A 12975-nucleotide genomic window follows, 5' to 3' on the forward strand; every position below is an offset into this window, starting at 1 on the left:
GTCACATTGCTTGATTTAAACCTGACCAGAAATGTAAGCATACCCCGCCCATCTTTTACGCGCGCACTGTGGCAAATTACGGGGTTCGCCAATGAAATTGCCAGCTTTGCACATCATGCATTCTGCACTGAGCATAACACAACATCATAGGCTATGTTAATTGGTCATATGTTAATACCATGGGCTCAACTTTGGTTTTAGAAGTGGGGGGACATATATATATTTTTTTATGTATCAAGTCGTTGCCTCGTTTTGTATCACATTCCAATGATAAAACTAGGGGGATAAAAAGTACATTTCAGAATGTGAAGGGGACATGTCCCCCCCCCCCGCCCCCAGTGAAAGTTACACCCCGGTTCATACTGTTTATTTTATTTATCTTTTTTTTAAAAGGCAAGTCAGTTAAGAACAAATTCTTATTTACAATGACGGCCTACCAAAAGGAAAAAAATGCCTCCTGCGGGGACAGGGGTAAAAATAAATTAAAATATAGGACAAAACACACATCACGACAAGAAAGTCATGGAGTAATAGCCTAATGTCTGGAGTAATAGCCTAATTAACTATGAGGCTACCCACTGGACACACACTTGTTGAATCAACGTTTGTTGATGTTGAACCAACATGGAATAGACGTTGAATTGCTATAAAGGCGGTTCCAGTTATTCCTCAATTTCATTCCAAAATAGAATATAATGGAATGTTATATTGAAATCCCAATTTCCATTTATTCTATTGCTGTGATGGGCTACATTTTGTCATGCAAACATCTTATTTTTTCTAGACAAATGTTTGGAAAAATGAAACTCAATTCAGTTCTGGGCGGCTGAGGTTCCGGGTGTCCCCAGTGCGTCCGGTGCGCCCATGTTCTTTTTTGATAAATTACTCCCTCAAGTGGCCAGAAAATAGAAATTACAACTCTTGCAACGCTGCCACTGAGACTATCAGATGAGGTGATGTATCATAGCACCCGTTATTCTGGTCGTCACTAGTTACCACGCCCACAAAGTCGTAATTATGTACAATTTATCTTCTTAAACTCTGATTTTAAACCTAACCTTAGCCACACTGCTAACGTTATTCCAAACCCTAACCTTAAATTAAAACCAAAATGCATTTTTTTTATTTCATTAAAGTTTACGATATAGACAATGTTGACTTTGTGGCTGTGGTAACTAGTGACAACTAGTTTCCTGGCCTTTATTAGTGCTGTGTCCTCGGAGCGACACCGTAGTCCATCATTTTTACAATTCTGAATAAAACAAATTCAAAACAGAAATATACAAACAAGAGTACATAAACACAACAGACAGCGGTATTACATATCGAGATATACAGTATATTACATTTGTCAAAAAGTTTTATGGTACGTATTGCTTTTTTGTTTTTACACTTACAGATCATTACAAAATAATATTTCACCCCTATCTTAAACAATGTGAAAAGGGGTTTGTTCTCCGCCCACTGATAAATAAAATGTATTACATTCCTTAAAATATTTAAATTGTATTTAGGCACTTTCAGTCGTTAGCTGACGTATGCTAGCCGTTTGAATCTGTGATTCAGCACCCGTTTAGCATCCGGCTGTCGAAAAATATTTTTTTATACATTGGAGTGTAGTAACACAGAACAATGAGACAGATATTTCACCGGGTGTATAAATGTGAAACATCCGTTTTGCGTTTCCTCTCACTACCTAGTGAGAGGCCGGGTCACCCACAATACCACCCCCATCAACCTACCTGTGTCAAGGAACCACCGCGAGATGATCCAATTCCTGCTTATTAAGTCTCCTCAGGTTCCCGTGGTATCTGGATTCTCTTGGCTCCAGCGACACAACCCCCTTATTGACTAGTCTGCTGGAGAACGTTCTGCCACACTCATTGCCTGACGTCAGCGCAGCCTGCCCCGGGACGTGTTCCTGGGGATTCGGAAGTTTCCCCGGACCTCTCCGCCATTCCCACAGAGTACCAGGACCTCCGGGAGGTGTTCAGTAAGGCCCAGGCCACTTAACTTCCGCCGCACCGACCCTTCTCCTGGCGACCAAGGCTATGGAGACCTACATTGAGGACTCCCTAGCTGCAGGGTTCATCTGTCCTTCTGCCTCCCTCGCCGCCGGCGCAGGGTTTTGTCCTTCTCCACAAAGAAGAACCCTGCGCCAGCGGGGGAGGCAGGACGTGCATCGACTACCGTGGTCTCAACGACATCACGGCGAAGAACCGCTACCACTCCTCCAAACTTGTCCTCAACCCGTGCTCCCGTTGGACCCTAGCCTTTGTGCATCAACGCTTTTGGTGGGCTACCATGGTTACAAGCTGGACGAAGGGCACCCAATCAGGATGGTACAAAAACTGACGGACAAACACATTAATCTGCCACCCTTCACAAACATGCGAGTGAAGCTGGCAACACAGGTGTTTAGCCACACTGTCTCTGCAGGTAAAGAAGCACACGAACATAAATATCGACAATAATTTACAAATTCATACACTATACATTCAAGACTCTACACTAACCTGTTATTGCTTGAAAGTACTGTACTACCACATAACTATACCAATATTAATACATGTTGGCATGAAAAGATGGAACATCATAAAACATGATGTAGTAATAATAAGGAATGCTTCACTTATTTGAGGAATGCAAACTATGTGGCAGCTAGGAAACTGCCTAAGGAGGTGGAATGCACAGCTCTGTTCCTGGAAAAAATGAACAAGTTGTTTGATGTTCTGAACTCAAGGTATGTTCAATCAAATGTAAATGCATTCAGTAGGGCTCCCGAGTGGCACAGCGGTTTAAGGCACTGCATATCAGAGGTGTCACTACAGACTGGTTCGATTCCAGGCTGTATCACAACAGGCTGTGATTGGGAGTCCCATAGGGCGGCGCACAATTGGCCCAGTGTTGTTAGGGTTTGGCCGGGGTAGGCCGTCATTGTAAATAAGAATCTGTTCTTAACTGACTTGCCTAGTTAAATGAAGGATAAATACATAAAAGGTTTATTACACAGTTGAAAACCTTTGCACATAGAAATCACTATCAAACTAACGCAAACATTTTTCTTCTAGATCTTGCTGGGATAGAAATCCATGGAAGAGGGCTCTCAGACAAGAGAACAGCTTCAAGCTGGATTTCCGTCGGAAGCAATTTACATAAGTTGATTTAAAACTAATACATTAAATATGCCCAAGCTTCTTCCAACTCAAACTAGACAAGGACCCACTCACTGTCATGCTTTGCAGAAACCAAGATTGTATTACTCCTGTGATGCAGGACTATTTGGACTCCCATTCTGACCACTAGACACACTATTTCATCGGTGGAGGACGGCTCATAATAACGTCTGGAACGATGCAAATGGCATTGAACACATAGAAACCACGTGTTTAATGTATCTGATACCATTTCACTTATTTCACTCCAACCATTATCACGAGTCCGTCCTCCCCAACTAAGGTACCGCCAACCTCCTGTGTATTTGACAAAGTATAATACATCCAAAACAGGATCATAAAAAATATTCAACAATTTCTTTTTAGGTCAGGAACTACTCCACCATGCCAGCGAGGCTTTAAACTAACCCTACGGAGTGTCCTAAAAATAATGAAATAACAAACTTAATCAGGACAGCTTAGAGGTAAGTTGTTAGTTGTAATGTAATATCATGTCTGTTTATGTAGGGTAATCATGAGTCTTACATTGAATTAGAGGTCCCAAACTCAGCCGCGGTCCAATATATGTAGGCCTAGGCTAACGCATACAAAGCAGAAAGACGATTGTTTCCAAATAATCTATGGGACAATAAAAAAAATGTAAACCCAAGGTAGTCTGTCTGACCGCTCGCTCCCACCCGCAGCATGAAAGATGCTGACCACGCTGCAATGATTTCTGTAGGGACCCGCAGCCCTCTACATTGAATCACTCGCCCATTGTGCTAGTTGTTGTAGGTGCTCATTCTCCAATGTTCCCTGCCATGTTTTCTTGGGCCTTCCTCTTCTGCCTTCATCTCCTGCATTCACCTTCAGACCTCAGTTATTATGGAGAAAGGTGGGCACAGATTCAACCCCACTGCCTGTACTAGTAACACAAACTGCCAGATAGATCCAGATGACAACCTACTGGGCTCCCGAGTGGTGCAGCAGTCTTAAGACACTGCATCCCAGTGCTAGAGGTGTCACTACAGACACCCTGGTTTGTATCCAGGCAGTATCACAACTGGCTGTGATTGGGAGTCCCATAGGGCGGTTCGCAATTGGCCCAGCGTCATCCAGGTTTGGCAGGTGTAGGCCGTCATTGTAAATAAGAATTTGTTCTTAACTGACTTGCTTGGTTAAATAAATAAAAAACTACTCCACGGCAAAGACACCACTTTTCCTACCCCTCTTGCTTCCGGCTCTAGTCCCGACGAAGCAGGCCAACTCAGAGAATCTTCCCACTGCTTCAGACAGCGACCTTACAGCAATTACAATGGTAAACAATTTCAATAAGACACAAACAACATTAAAAATAGGTGTTTGTATTACTCACAAATATGATTTCCCCAATACACAGATCAACACAAAGGGGATTTAGATGGTGATTGTTTGATGGATGAGATCCTGAGCTATATAAGCGGATGGCGTGCACCTGAGGTGCAGAAAGAGCAAATGCTCCATGACTGCAAGGCATGTGAGAGGCTGCTGGTCCACATGGGTTCTGAGCATAACTATGCTAAAGGATCTTCTGATGCAACATCCTTTATCAACAGGAAGTGCTACACTGAGAATACTAGACTGGTGGAGCCATCTCATCTGCTGAGGGTGATGGTAACAAAAATGGAGGACATAATTGACAAAAAAACCTTGCCCGTTTTTGCCTAGAGACTTCTATTGTGTCAGGACTACGGGTCCTCTTACTTAGATCTAGTCTAGTGCCTTTGATTGTATCCTGGAAGGCCGTGTCGATGCATGCCTACCCCCTCCATAGGAAAAAATATAAAGAAATACACCATGTGTAGAATGCGAGCGCAGCTTAGAAAAATTAATTGTGAAGTTAACGAACCAAAAACCACAGCACAGCGTAAACTGAATAATTTCACTGAATAATACGTTTTTGGGGGTGTTTTATAATATCAGACATTGGTAACTGTATGACGCCGTGTGCTGTATGGGAAGTGGACAGAGTGTATGTACAGTGTGGAGCCTAAAGTGTATGAAGCCAACAATAAGTCAGAGAAGGGGGATACTAAGAAAAATAAACAAGCGAGCACACAGACCTGTGATTTGTCCAACTGTTTTTAAACAATGGCAAAAAAAATTCTTAAACAGTGTTTCTTCTATTTACATAAACATGCAGTGGTTTTAGGGGAAGGTAAGGTATAAGTGTATTTGTAAGTACTGTTGACTTAGTGTGCAACAGCAGTCCTAGTTATTATGGTTATATATGTTGCTTTAAAGTTTATGTGAATGCAACTCTCTGTAGATTGTAATAGGCTAATGTGTATAGTATTGTATGTAGGAGCAAGTGCTGGAGAAAAGGAGACTGAGGATATGCCTGAGGTTCGAGAGACCGTCTCTGTGATACCAGGAAGTGTCTAACTGTGGAGAATAACTCCACGACCTGCACATTCAGAAGAGGAAACACACACACACACATTAGGGATATGATTTATATCTGTGTTTCTAATTAACCCTGACTCTGATCCTTGCTAACGCTCTCTGTGGTATAGATGTATCATTTAACCATGACTCTGAATGAACTGGAGCCTGGCATGGTGAGGCTATTGGCAGCGTAAGAATGCCATCTAAGACCTGACGTCAGAGCCATGGAGAATGGAGACCTGGGTATTAACTCACATTGGAACACAGATACTTACACACGATTCCATAACAACATTCAAGATTCATTGATAAACACACAAAATGGAGCACATGGGTTTGTTTTATAAGGTGGTTTTATATATTGCAGATGCAGCAAGTGTAGAAAAGGACAGACTAGAGGAAAAACAGAGAGCTGCATGCAAATAACCTTCTAAGGATGGAGAAGAGTGGTCAACCAGGTGTGTTCGCTATGCAACAATAATAAGTATGCCCAGAAATTTGAATGTATTGTCGTGTTAATATATTCCAATTTGAATTCAATTCTTTCTCTAAAACATATTTCTGTACCATTTTATTTTTTACTTTGGGAACAAACCCCCAGGAATGACTGTACACGGGGGATACTTTGATAGAAATTACACTGTCCCAACATTTACTGATTGGTTAGGAGGGACTAGAAGGGTTTCCATTGCTACCCATAGTGGATGTAGGCCTGATTATCCTGTTCATTCTCAGTATTACAATGTGAGGCAGCTGAGGACACAATTATGACAGTTTTCCAAACTTAGCCAAACCTCTCCCCCAACAGAATCTCTGAAATCAAGAAATTATGTATGTGACTCAAATTATTTATTTTCATTTTGCAAGTGAAAAATGGAACATTTGAGCAACCTGAATGTGAAAGACAGAAAATTGAGGATAAGACAGTTAGTTACATGAGGGAAGCAGAATGTTCTGATTTCTATGTTAGTTTTCACAGGTGTCAGTCATCCTAAATGGCCTGGCTAATTTAACTGAAAGAATCCAACTCATCTCTGATTGTGTTATTTATTGTACCCATGGTTTTATAAAACTAGGGATTAGTAAGAACAGTGGTTAAAAACAAATGGCAAGAGTTGTGGAACAGGGAGGGAAAGGGAAGACACCTGTATAAGATCCAGGAAGAGGTGGAGGCAGGGAGGTCCCCTGGTCAAGAGAAGGGAGGAAAGTTTAATCACAAGGCTGAGACTGGGACACACCGGGTGTTACGGATACAAGTATCCTGTGTGTGTATCCTCTGTGTGTGTTTTCTTTTCTCTCCTTCTTCCCTCACAGGTGAAAATCATCACTCCCCAATCAGTCACCAATCATCAATCAGAAGACACACCTCCTCCTGTTTCCTGTTCATTTCCCTTTGTTTAAAAACCCTGTCAGTTGTTTGCTGTGGAGCTCAATCTCTCTGTAAATGCCATGTCTGTAGGTCGCTCTGTTTCACGCGCTCTTTATGTATTGACCTCTCTTTTGTTTGAGCACCTCCATATCACTTTGTCCTCACCTGTGAGTATTGTTTTTGGTTATGGTGTTTGTTTGCTGGTGGGAAAAGGGGGAACCAAGACAAGTCGCCCATGGGCATACACTACCCGTAGGTAAACTTTGTTAAATACACTAGTTAGAACTGGGCGGACCACCCACTGTATTTTTGGTTAGTTAGCTGTTGTTAAAGTAGGCTAGTCTAGCTTAGCGGTGTTTTTGAGTACTTATTATTTCTTTCCTTGGGTCCAGCTCAGCCCCTTTTCCTGCTCCCCCCATTACCATGTGTTTTCCAATAAACCCCGAGTTTGACGGTAGATTTCAGTTGTCGTGGTTATTTCGTTCTCACTTTTACTTTTTCACTATTATAATTTGCATGAGTTATGTTACGGGTCTCGTTACCATACCCCCTAGACTGTCGGGCCAAAAGGGATTTGTAACACAGGGCTCAGCAGTTCATTGAAATTGGTAGGAAAACATCTCACTGAGAGGTGTAATCACTGTCAGGAGGAGATTGAGAGAGTGGAACATATGCTAGTTCTTCGAGATGAGAATAACAGGTAGGATTTAGATTTTTCCTGTCTCTGGTACACACTCCAGTCCGGTTGGTGGCGGTAATGGACCTTAAAGGTGGTTGCCCACTGTCACATAAAATCCACAGAAGAAGAACAACACCAACAGTACAGACACAGAACAATGAGCCAGATGTTTCACCGAATGTATAAATCTGAAGCGTCGATTTGGCATTTCCACTCACCACCAAATACAGTGCATTCGGGAAAGTTTTCAGACACCTTGACTTTTTCCACATTTTGTTACATTACAGCCTTATTCTAAAATAGATTATTTACATAAGTATTCAGACCCTTTGCTACGAGACTCGAAATTGAGCTCAGGTGCATCCTGTTTCCGTCGATCATCTTTGAGATGTTTCTACAGCTTGATTGGTGTCCACCTGTGCTAAATTAAATTGATTGGACGTGATTTGGAAAGGCACACACCTGTCTATATAAGGTCCCACAGTTGACAGTGCATGTCAGAGCAAAAACTAAGACATGAGGTCGAAGGAATTACAAGACAGGATTGTGTCGAAGCACGGTCTGTGGAAAGGTTACCAAACATTTCTGCAGCATTGAAGGTCCCCAAAAACACAGTGGCCTCCATCATTCTTAAATGGAAGCAGTTTGGAACCACAAAGACTCTTCCTAGAGCTGGCCGCCCCGCCAAACTGACCAATCGGGGGAGAAGGGCCTTGGTCAGGGAGGTGACCAAGAACTTCATGGTCACTCTGGCAGAGCTCTGGAGTTCCTCTGTGGAGATGGGAGAATCTTCCAGAAGGACAACAATCTCTGCAGAACGGGCAGACGGAAGCCACTCCTCAGTAAAAGGCACATGACAGCCCACTTGGAGTTTGCCAAAAGGTACCTAAAGGACTCGGACTAGAAGAAAAAGAAACGCACACCTATTTAGGCAAGGTGCTGGCTAGCGGAGTAGAAAACTTGAAAATAAAGGAGAGCCGCACACTCTAGGAGCTCAGATGCAAAAATGTAATATCCAACGTTTCGACAGCCAAGCTGTCTTCATCAGGGTATATGAAGGACTCAGACCATGAAAAACAAAATTCTCTGGTCTGGTGAAACCAAGATTGAACTCTGGCCTGAATGCCAAGTGTCACGTCTGGAGGAAACCTGACACCATCCCTACTGTGAAGCATGGTGGTGGCAGCGTTATGCTGTGGTCATGTTTTTCAGCAGCAGGGACTGGGAGACTAGTCAGGATCGAGGGAAAGATGAACAGAGCAAAGTACAGAGATCCTTGATGAAAACCTGCTCCAGAGCACTCAGGACCTCAGACTGGGGCGAAGGTTCACCTTCCAACAGGACAAGGATCTGCAGAATAGAATGAGAGAAACTCACCAAATGCAGGTGTGCCATGCTTGTAGCATCATACCCAAGAAGAATAAAGGCTGTAATCACTGTCTAAGGTGCTTCAACAAAGTACTGAGTAAAGGATCTGAATACTTATGTAAATGTGATTAAAAAAAAATATATATATATACATTTGCAAAAATGTCAAACTGGGATTTAAAATTTTTTTTTTTTAGAATAAGGTAACATAACAAAATGTGGAAAAAGACAAGGGGTCCGAATACTTTCTGAATGCACTGTATGGTGATGAGGAATTCCAATGGACGGCAGTGGGAGAAGATGGAGCGAGATGGATTTTGGCCGACATTCTTCAAATTTCCTCATCGATGAAAGATTTGATCTCAATACAGTTTTCTGTTCCCAAAACTACAATCTGTTACGAATAGAATTGACAAAGTTTTGTAGACTTTACCCTTTGCCAAAGTTTCAAAAAATGACATTGTTTAGAAGGAACGCAAGAGCAAATTTAGTTATTGCACTCACACATCCCAGAGTATGTGTTCCTAACGGAAATATGGAAATATATGCTATCTCGTGCTTGGCTCTACTCCTTGATTGTTCTGCCCACTAAAATCAAAATCAAATCAAATGTATTTATATAGCCCTTCGTACATCAGCTGATATCTCAAAGTGCTGTACAGAAACCCAGCCTAAAACCCCAAACAGCAAGCAATGCAGGTGTAGGAGCACGGTGGCTAGGAAAAACTCCCTAGAAAGGCCAAAACCTAGGAAGAAACCTAGAGAGGAACCAGGCTATGTGGGGTGGCCAGTCCTCTTCTGGCTGTGCCGGGTGGAGATTATAACAGAACATGGCCAAGATGTTCAAATGTTCATAAATGACCAGCATGGTCGAATAATAATAAGGCAGAACAGTTTAAACTGGAGCAGCAGCACGGTCAGGTGGACTGGGGACAGCAAGGAGTCATCATGTCAGGTATTCCTGGGGCATGGTCCTAGGGCTCAGGTCCTCCGAGAGAGAGAAAGAAAGAGAGAATTAGAGAGAGCATATGTGGGATGGCCAGTCCTCTTCTGGCTGTGCCGGGTGGAGATTATAACAGAACATGGCCAAGATGTTCAAATGTTCATAAATGACCAGCATGGTCAAATAATAATAAGGCAGAACAGTTGAAACTGGAGCAGCAGCACGGTCAGGTGGACTGGGGACAGCAAGGAGTCATCATGTCAGGTAGTCCTGGGGCATGGTCCTAGGGCTCAGGTCCTCCGAGAGAGAGAAAGAGAGGAGGAGAGAATTAGAGAACGCACACTTAGATTCACACAGGACACCGAATAGGACAGGAGAAGTACTCCAGATATAACAAACTGACCCTAGTCCCCCGACACATAAACTACTGCAGCATAAATACTGGAGGCTGAGACAGGAGGGGTCAGGAGACACTGTGGCCCCATCCGAGGACACCCCCGGACAGGGCCAAACAGGAAGGATATAACCCCACTCACTTTGCCAAAGCACAGCCCCCACACCACTATGATTAATATGCTCCCATTGGGCGACAGGCTGTGGTCTGTTTTAGGTTAGCTATAAAAAAATATATATATTTGGTACCTATTAGTGATGGGCATTCCGAGTCTTTTCGGTGAGCCGGATCATCTGGCTAGTAAACGGCTCTTCGTTCAAAATGCTTAACATTTTACTAAGAAACAAGAATCGTCGAACTGGTCGGGTGTTTGTGCTGAAGTTCAAGGCTGGCTCCAAGAGACTGTTCTTCTGGATTCAGGTGTGTAAGGCATGATGATCCTATGGCTGTGTTTACACAGGCAGCCCAATTCTGATATTTTTCCCCACAAATTGGTCTTTTGACAAATCACATCAGATATTTTTATATCAGATCATTTTCAGAGATGATCTGATTTGTCAAAATATCTATTAGTGAAAAATTATCTGAATTGGGTAGCCTGTCTAAACACACCCAACAACACCCCTGCCGCCTTTGTATATAACTCTGCCTCCTTTGTATATTTATCTGGAGAGGAAGGTAATGTTATCAGCTGCCAATTGTATGAGAAAAATAAGTTTCTGGTGTAATAAAGTGTTATTTCTATTTCCCTGTTATAGGAGTCCAAGACTGATAAGGATGAGGAGTACTGCCGTAAAGTGAATGAGTATCTTAACAACCCTAATATGCCTGGATTAAAGAAGGGTACAGTGCACACACTCATAAACAGAGTGCAAAGGTACTGTGGCATGTTGACACAGGAAGCAATGCATTCTCAGAGACGATAGTTCCTTCCCCACTCAGCCTCTCCTTTGTGCATGATGTGTTGATCCGTTCGGGAACATTTAGCATTCTTCTGTCCTAGGCGAGGGTGGACTGCAGAGTCTCCTCTGTAACATGAGTCACAACCAGCTCATGCAGCTCATTGGACCTACTGGACTGGGAGGTCTTGATAAGTAGCTATTAGTGCTATTAGTGTACAGTCTTTTTTTTACCACTCGTAGCAATGTGCTTTAAACAGCCGATAGCTGGATTGACGTGCCTGACTATTGAGTTATTAATTGCAACAATGTCTATCATAACAGGATTCTTTGGGAGACAAATGAATAATCCGCTCCCTATTTCTGTCATGTGTCTGTCTGTAGGAGGTTTTGGGGCTCTGGCTGGACCGGGCCTGGCCAGCCTGCTAAGTAGTGGAGGTCCTGCAGCCGGCAACTCTTCTTCAAGGTACCACAAGCCAACAGACTCACTTCACTACTACTAATTAATTTAGTACCTTTATACACTTGTCTCTCTTCAGCTTAGACTACACACTCAATACTTAGCCAACTTTTACAGATAGCTTATTCTACATTTATTACAACCCCTGTGAATTTAGTTAGTCTCTCGGTCTCTCTCCCGCTCAGTCCATCTGTCTCCTGCGGTCACCCGCAATGAAATAAGGGACTGTAATCATGCTGTTACCAGGGAAATAAAGCCTTGCAGCAGTAGATACATGACTGAAGTTGAGAATGGCCCTCTGTATTTATCACCTGTCTGATGTCTGTATGAAATATGACTGTTCTCTCTACAGTGAACCTGGCCAGTGTTGTGACCCCTGAGATCATGGCTCCTATCCTGGCCAATGCGGAGGTCCAGGAGAGGCTTCTGCCTTTCCTGCCGTCAGGAGAGGCCCTGCCTCAGAGCACCAACAACTCCATCACATACTCACCTCCCCACAGTTCCAGCAGGTATACCACACACAAAAACTGCACTGTTGAGCACACTTGAGTATCAGTGTTTTCTCAGAACTATATCATACTATATTACTATAGTATGATAAAGTGATCCTGGCCTTTCTTTTAGTTACCACTTGAGTGCTAAATTTCATATACTACTGTATGAGTATGTATGATGTAAAGCAGTGATTATTCTCTTTGTAGGCCATGGGTCTGTTCAGTAGTGCCCTGGCTTCAGGGCAGTTGGGGCCTCTAATGAACCAGTTTGGGCTGCCAACAGAAGCTGTGGATGCAGCTAACAAAGGAGGTCAATGTCCTGTATCGGCCCACAAAACATGAGCCCAGGGACCTTGTTTGTATGTCATTTCATTGTTTAGGGAACACATAACATGCAGGTCTGCCTGTGCAGATATTCCTACATAACATTAGTGTCTACCATTTTGAATAAGATTTCCATAAGAGATATGACCTGCTGTTTTCATGAGTGAAATTCTAATTGAGCTTTCCTCCATTCCAGACATTGAGGCTTTTGCTAAAGCCATGGAGACAGACAGCAAGTCTGACCATGAGGACGATGATTCCAAAGACAAGGATGATGAAAGATATGAGTTTGGATTAGTACCTGTGTTAGTCCAGTTTCATTAAATATTTTATTAACTATTTACTAGCTGATTTGTTATTTAGAGCACTGAAGCAGTCTACCATTTCCTATCAGAATATATATTTCATGGAATGTAAGACACCTACCCTCAATTGGGTGTTAAAATTATAACAAATTGATGCA

General features: G+C 42.7%; 1 pseudogene; it reads left to right on the forward strand.

Moving 5' to 3' along the window:
• Window positions 1-10656: 10656 nt before the first annotated feature.
• On the forward strand, window positions 10657-12836 carry LOC139417586 (proteasomal ubiquitin receptor ADRM1-like; annotated as a pseudogene).
• The last annotated feature ends 139 nt before the right edge of the window (window positions 12837-12975 follow it).

The sequence above is a fragment of the Oncorhynchus clarkii genome, chromosome 9 (genome assembly GCF_045791955.1).
Source record: "Oncorhynchus clarkii lewisi isolate Uvic-CL-2024 chromosome 9, UVic_Ocla_1.0, whole genome shotgun sequence".
NCBI lineage: Eukaryota > Metazoa > Chordata > Actinopteri > Salmoniformes > Salmonidae > Oncorhynchus > Oncorhynchus clarkii.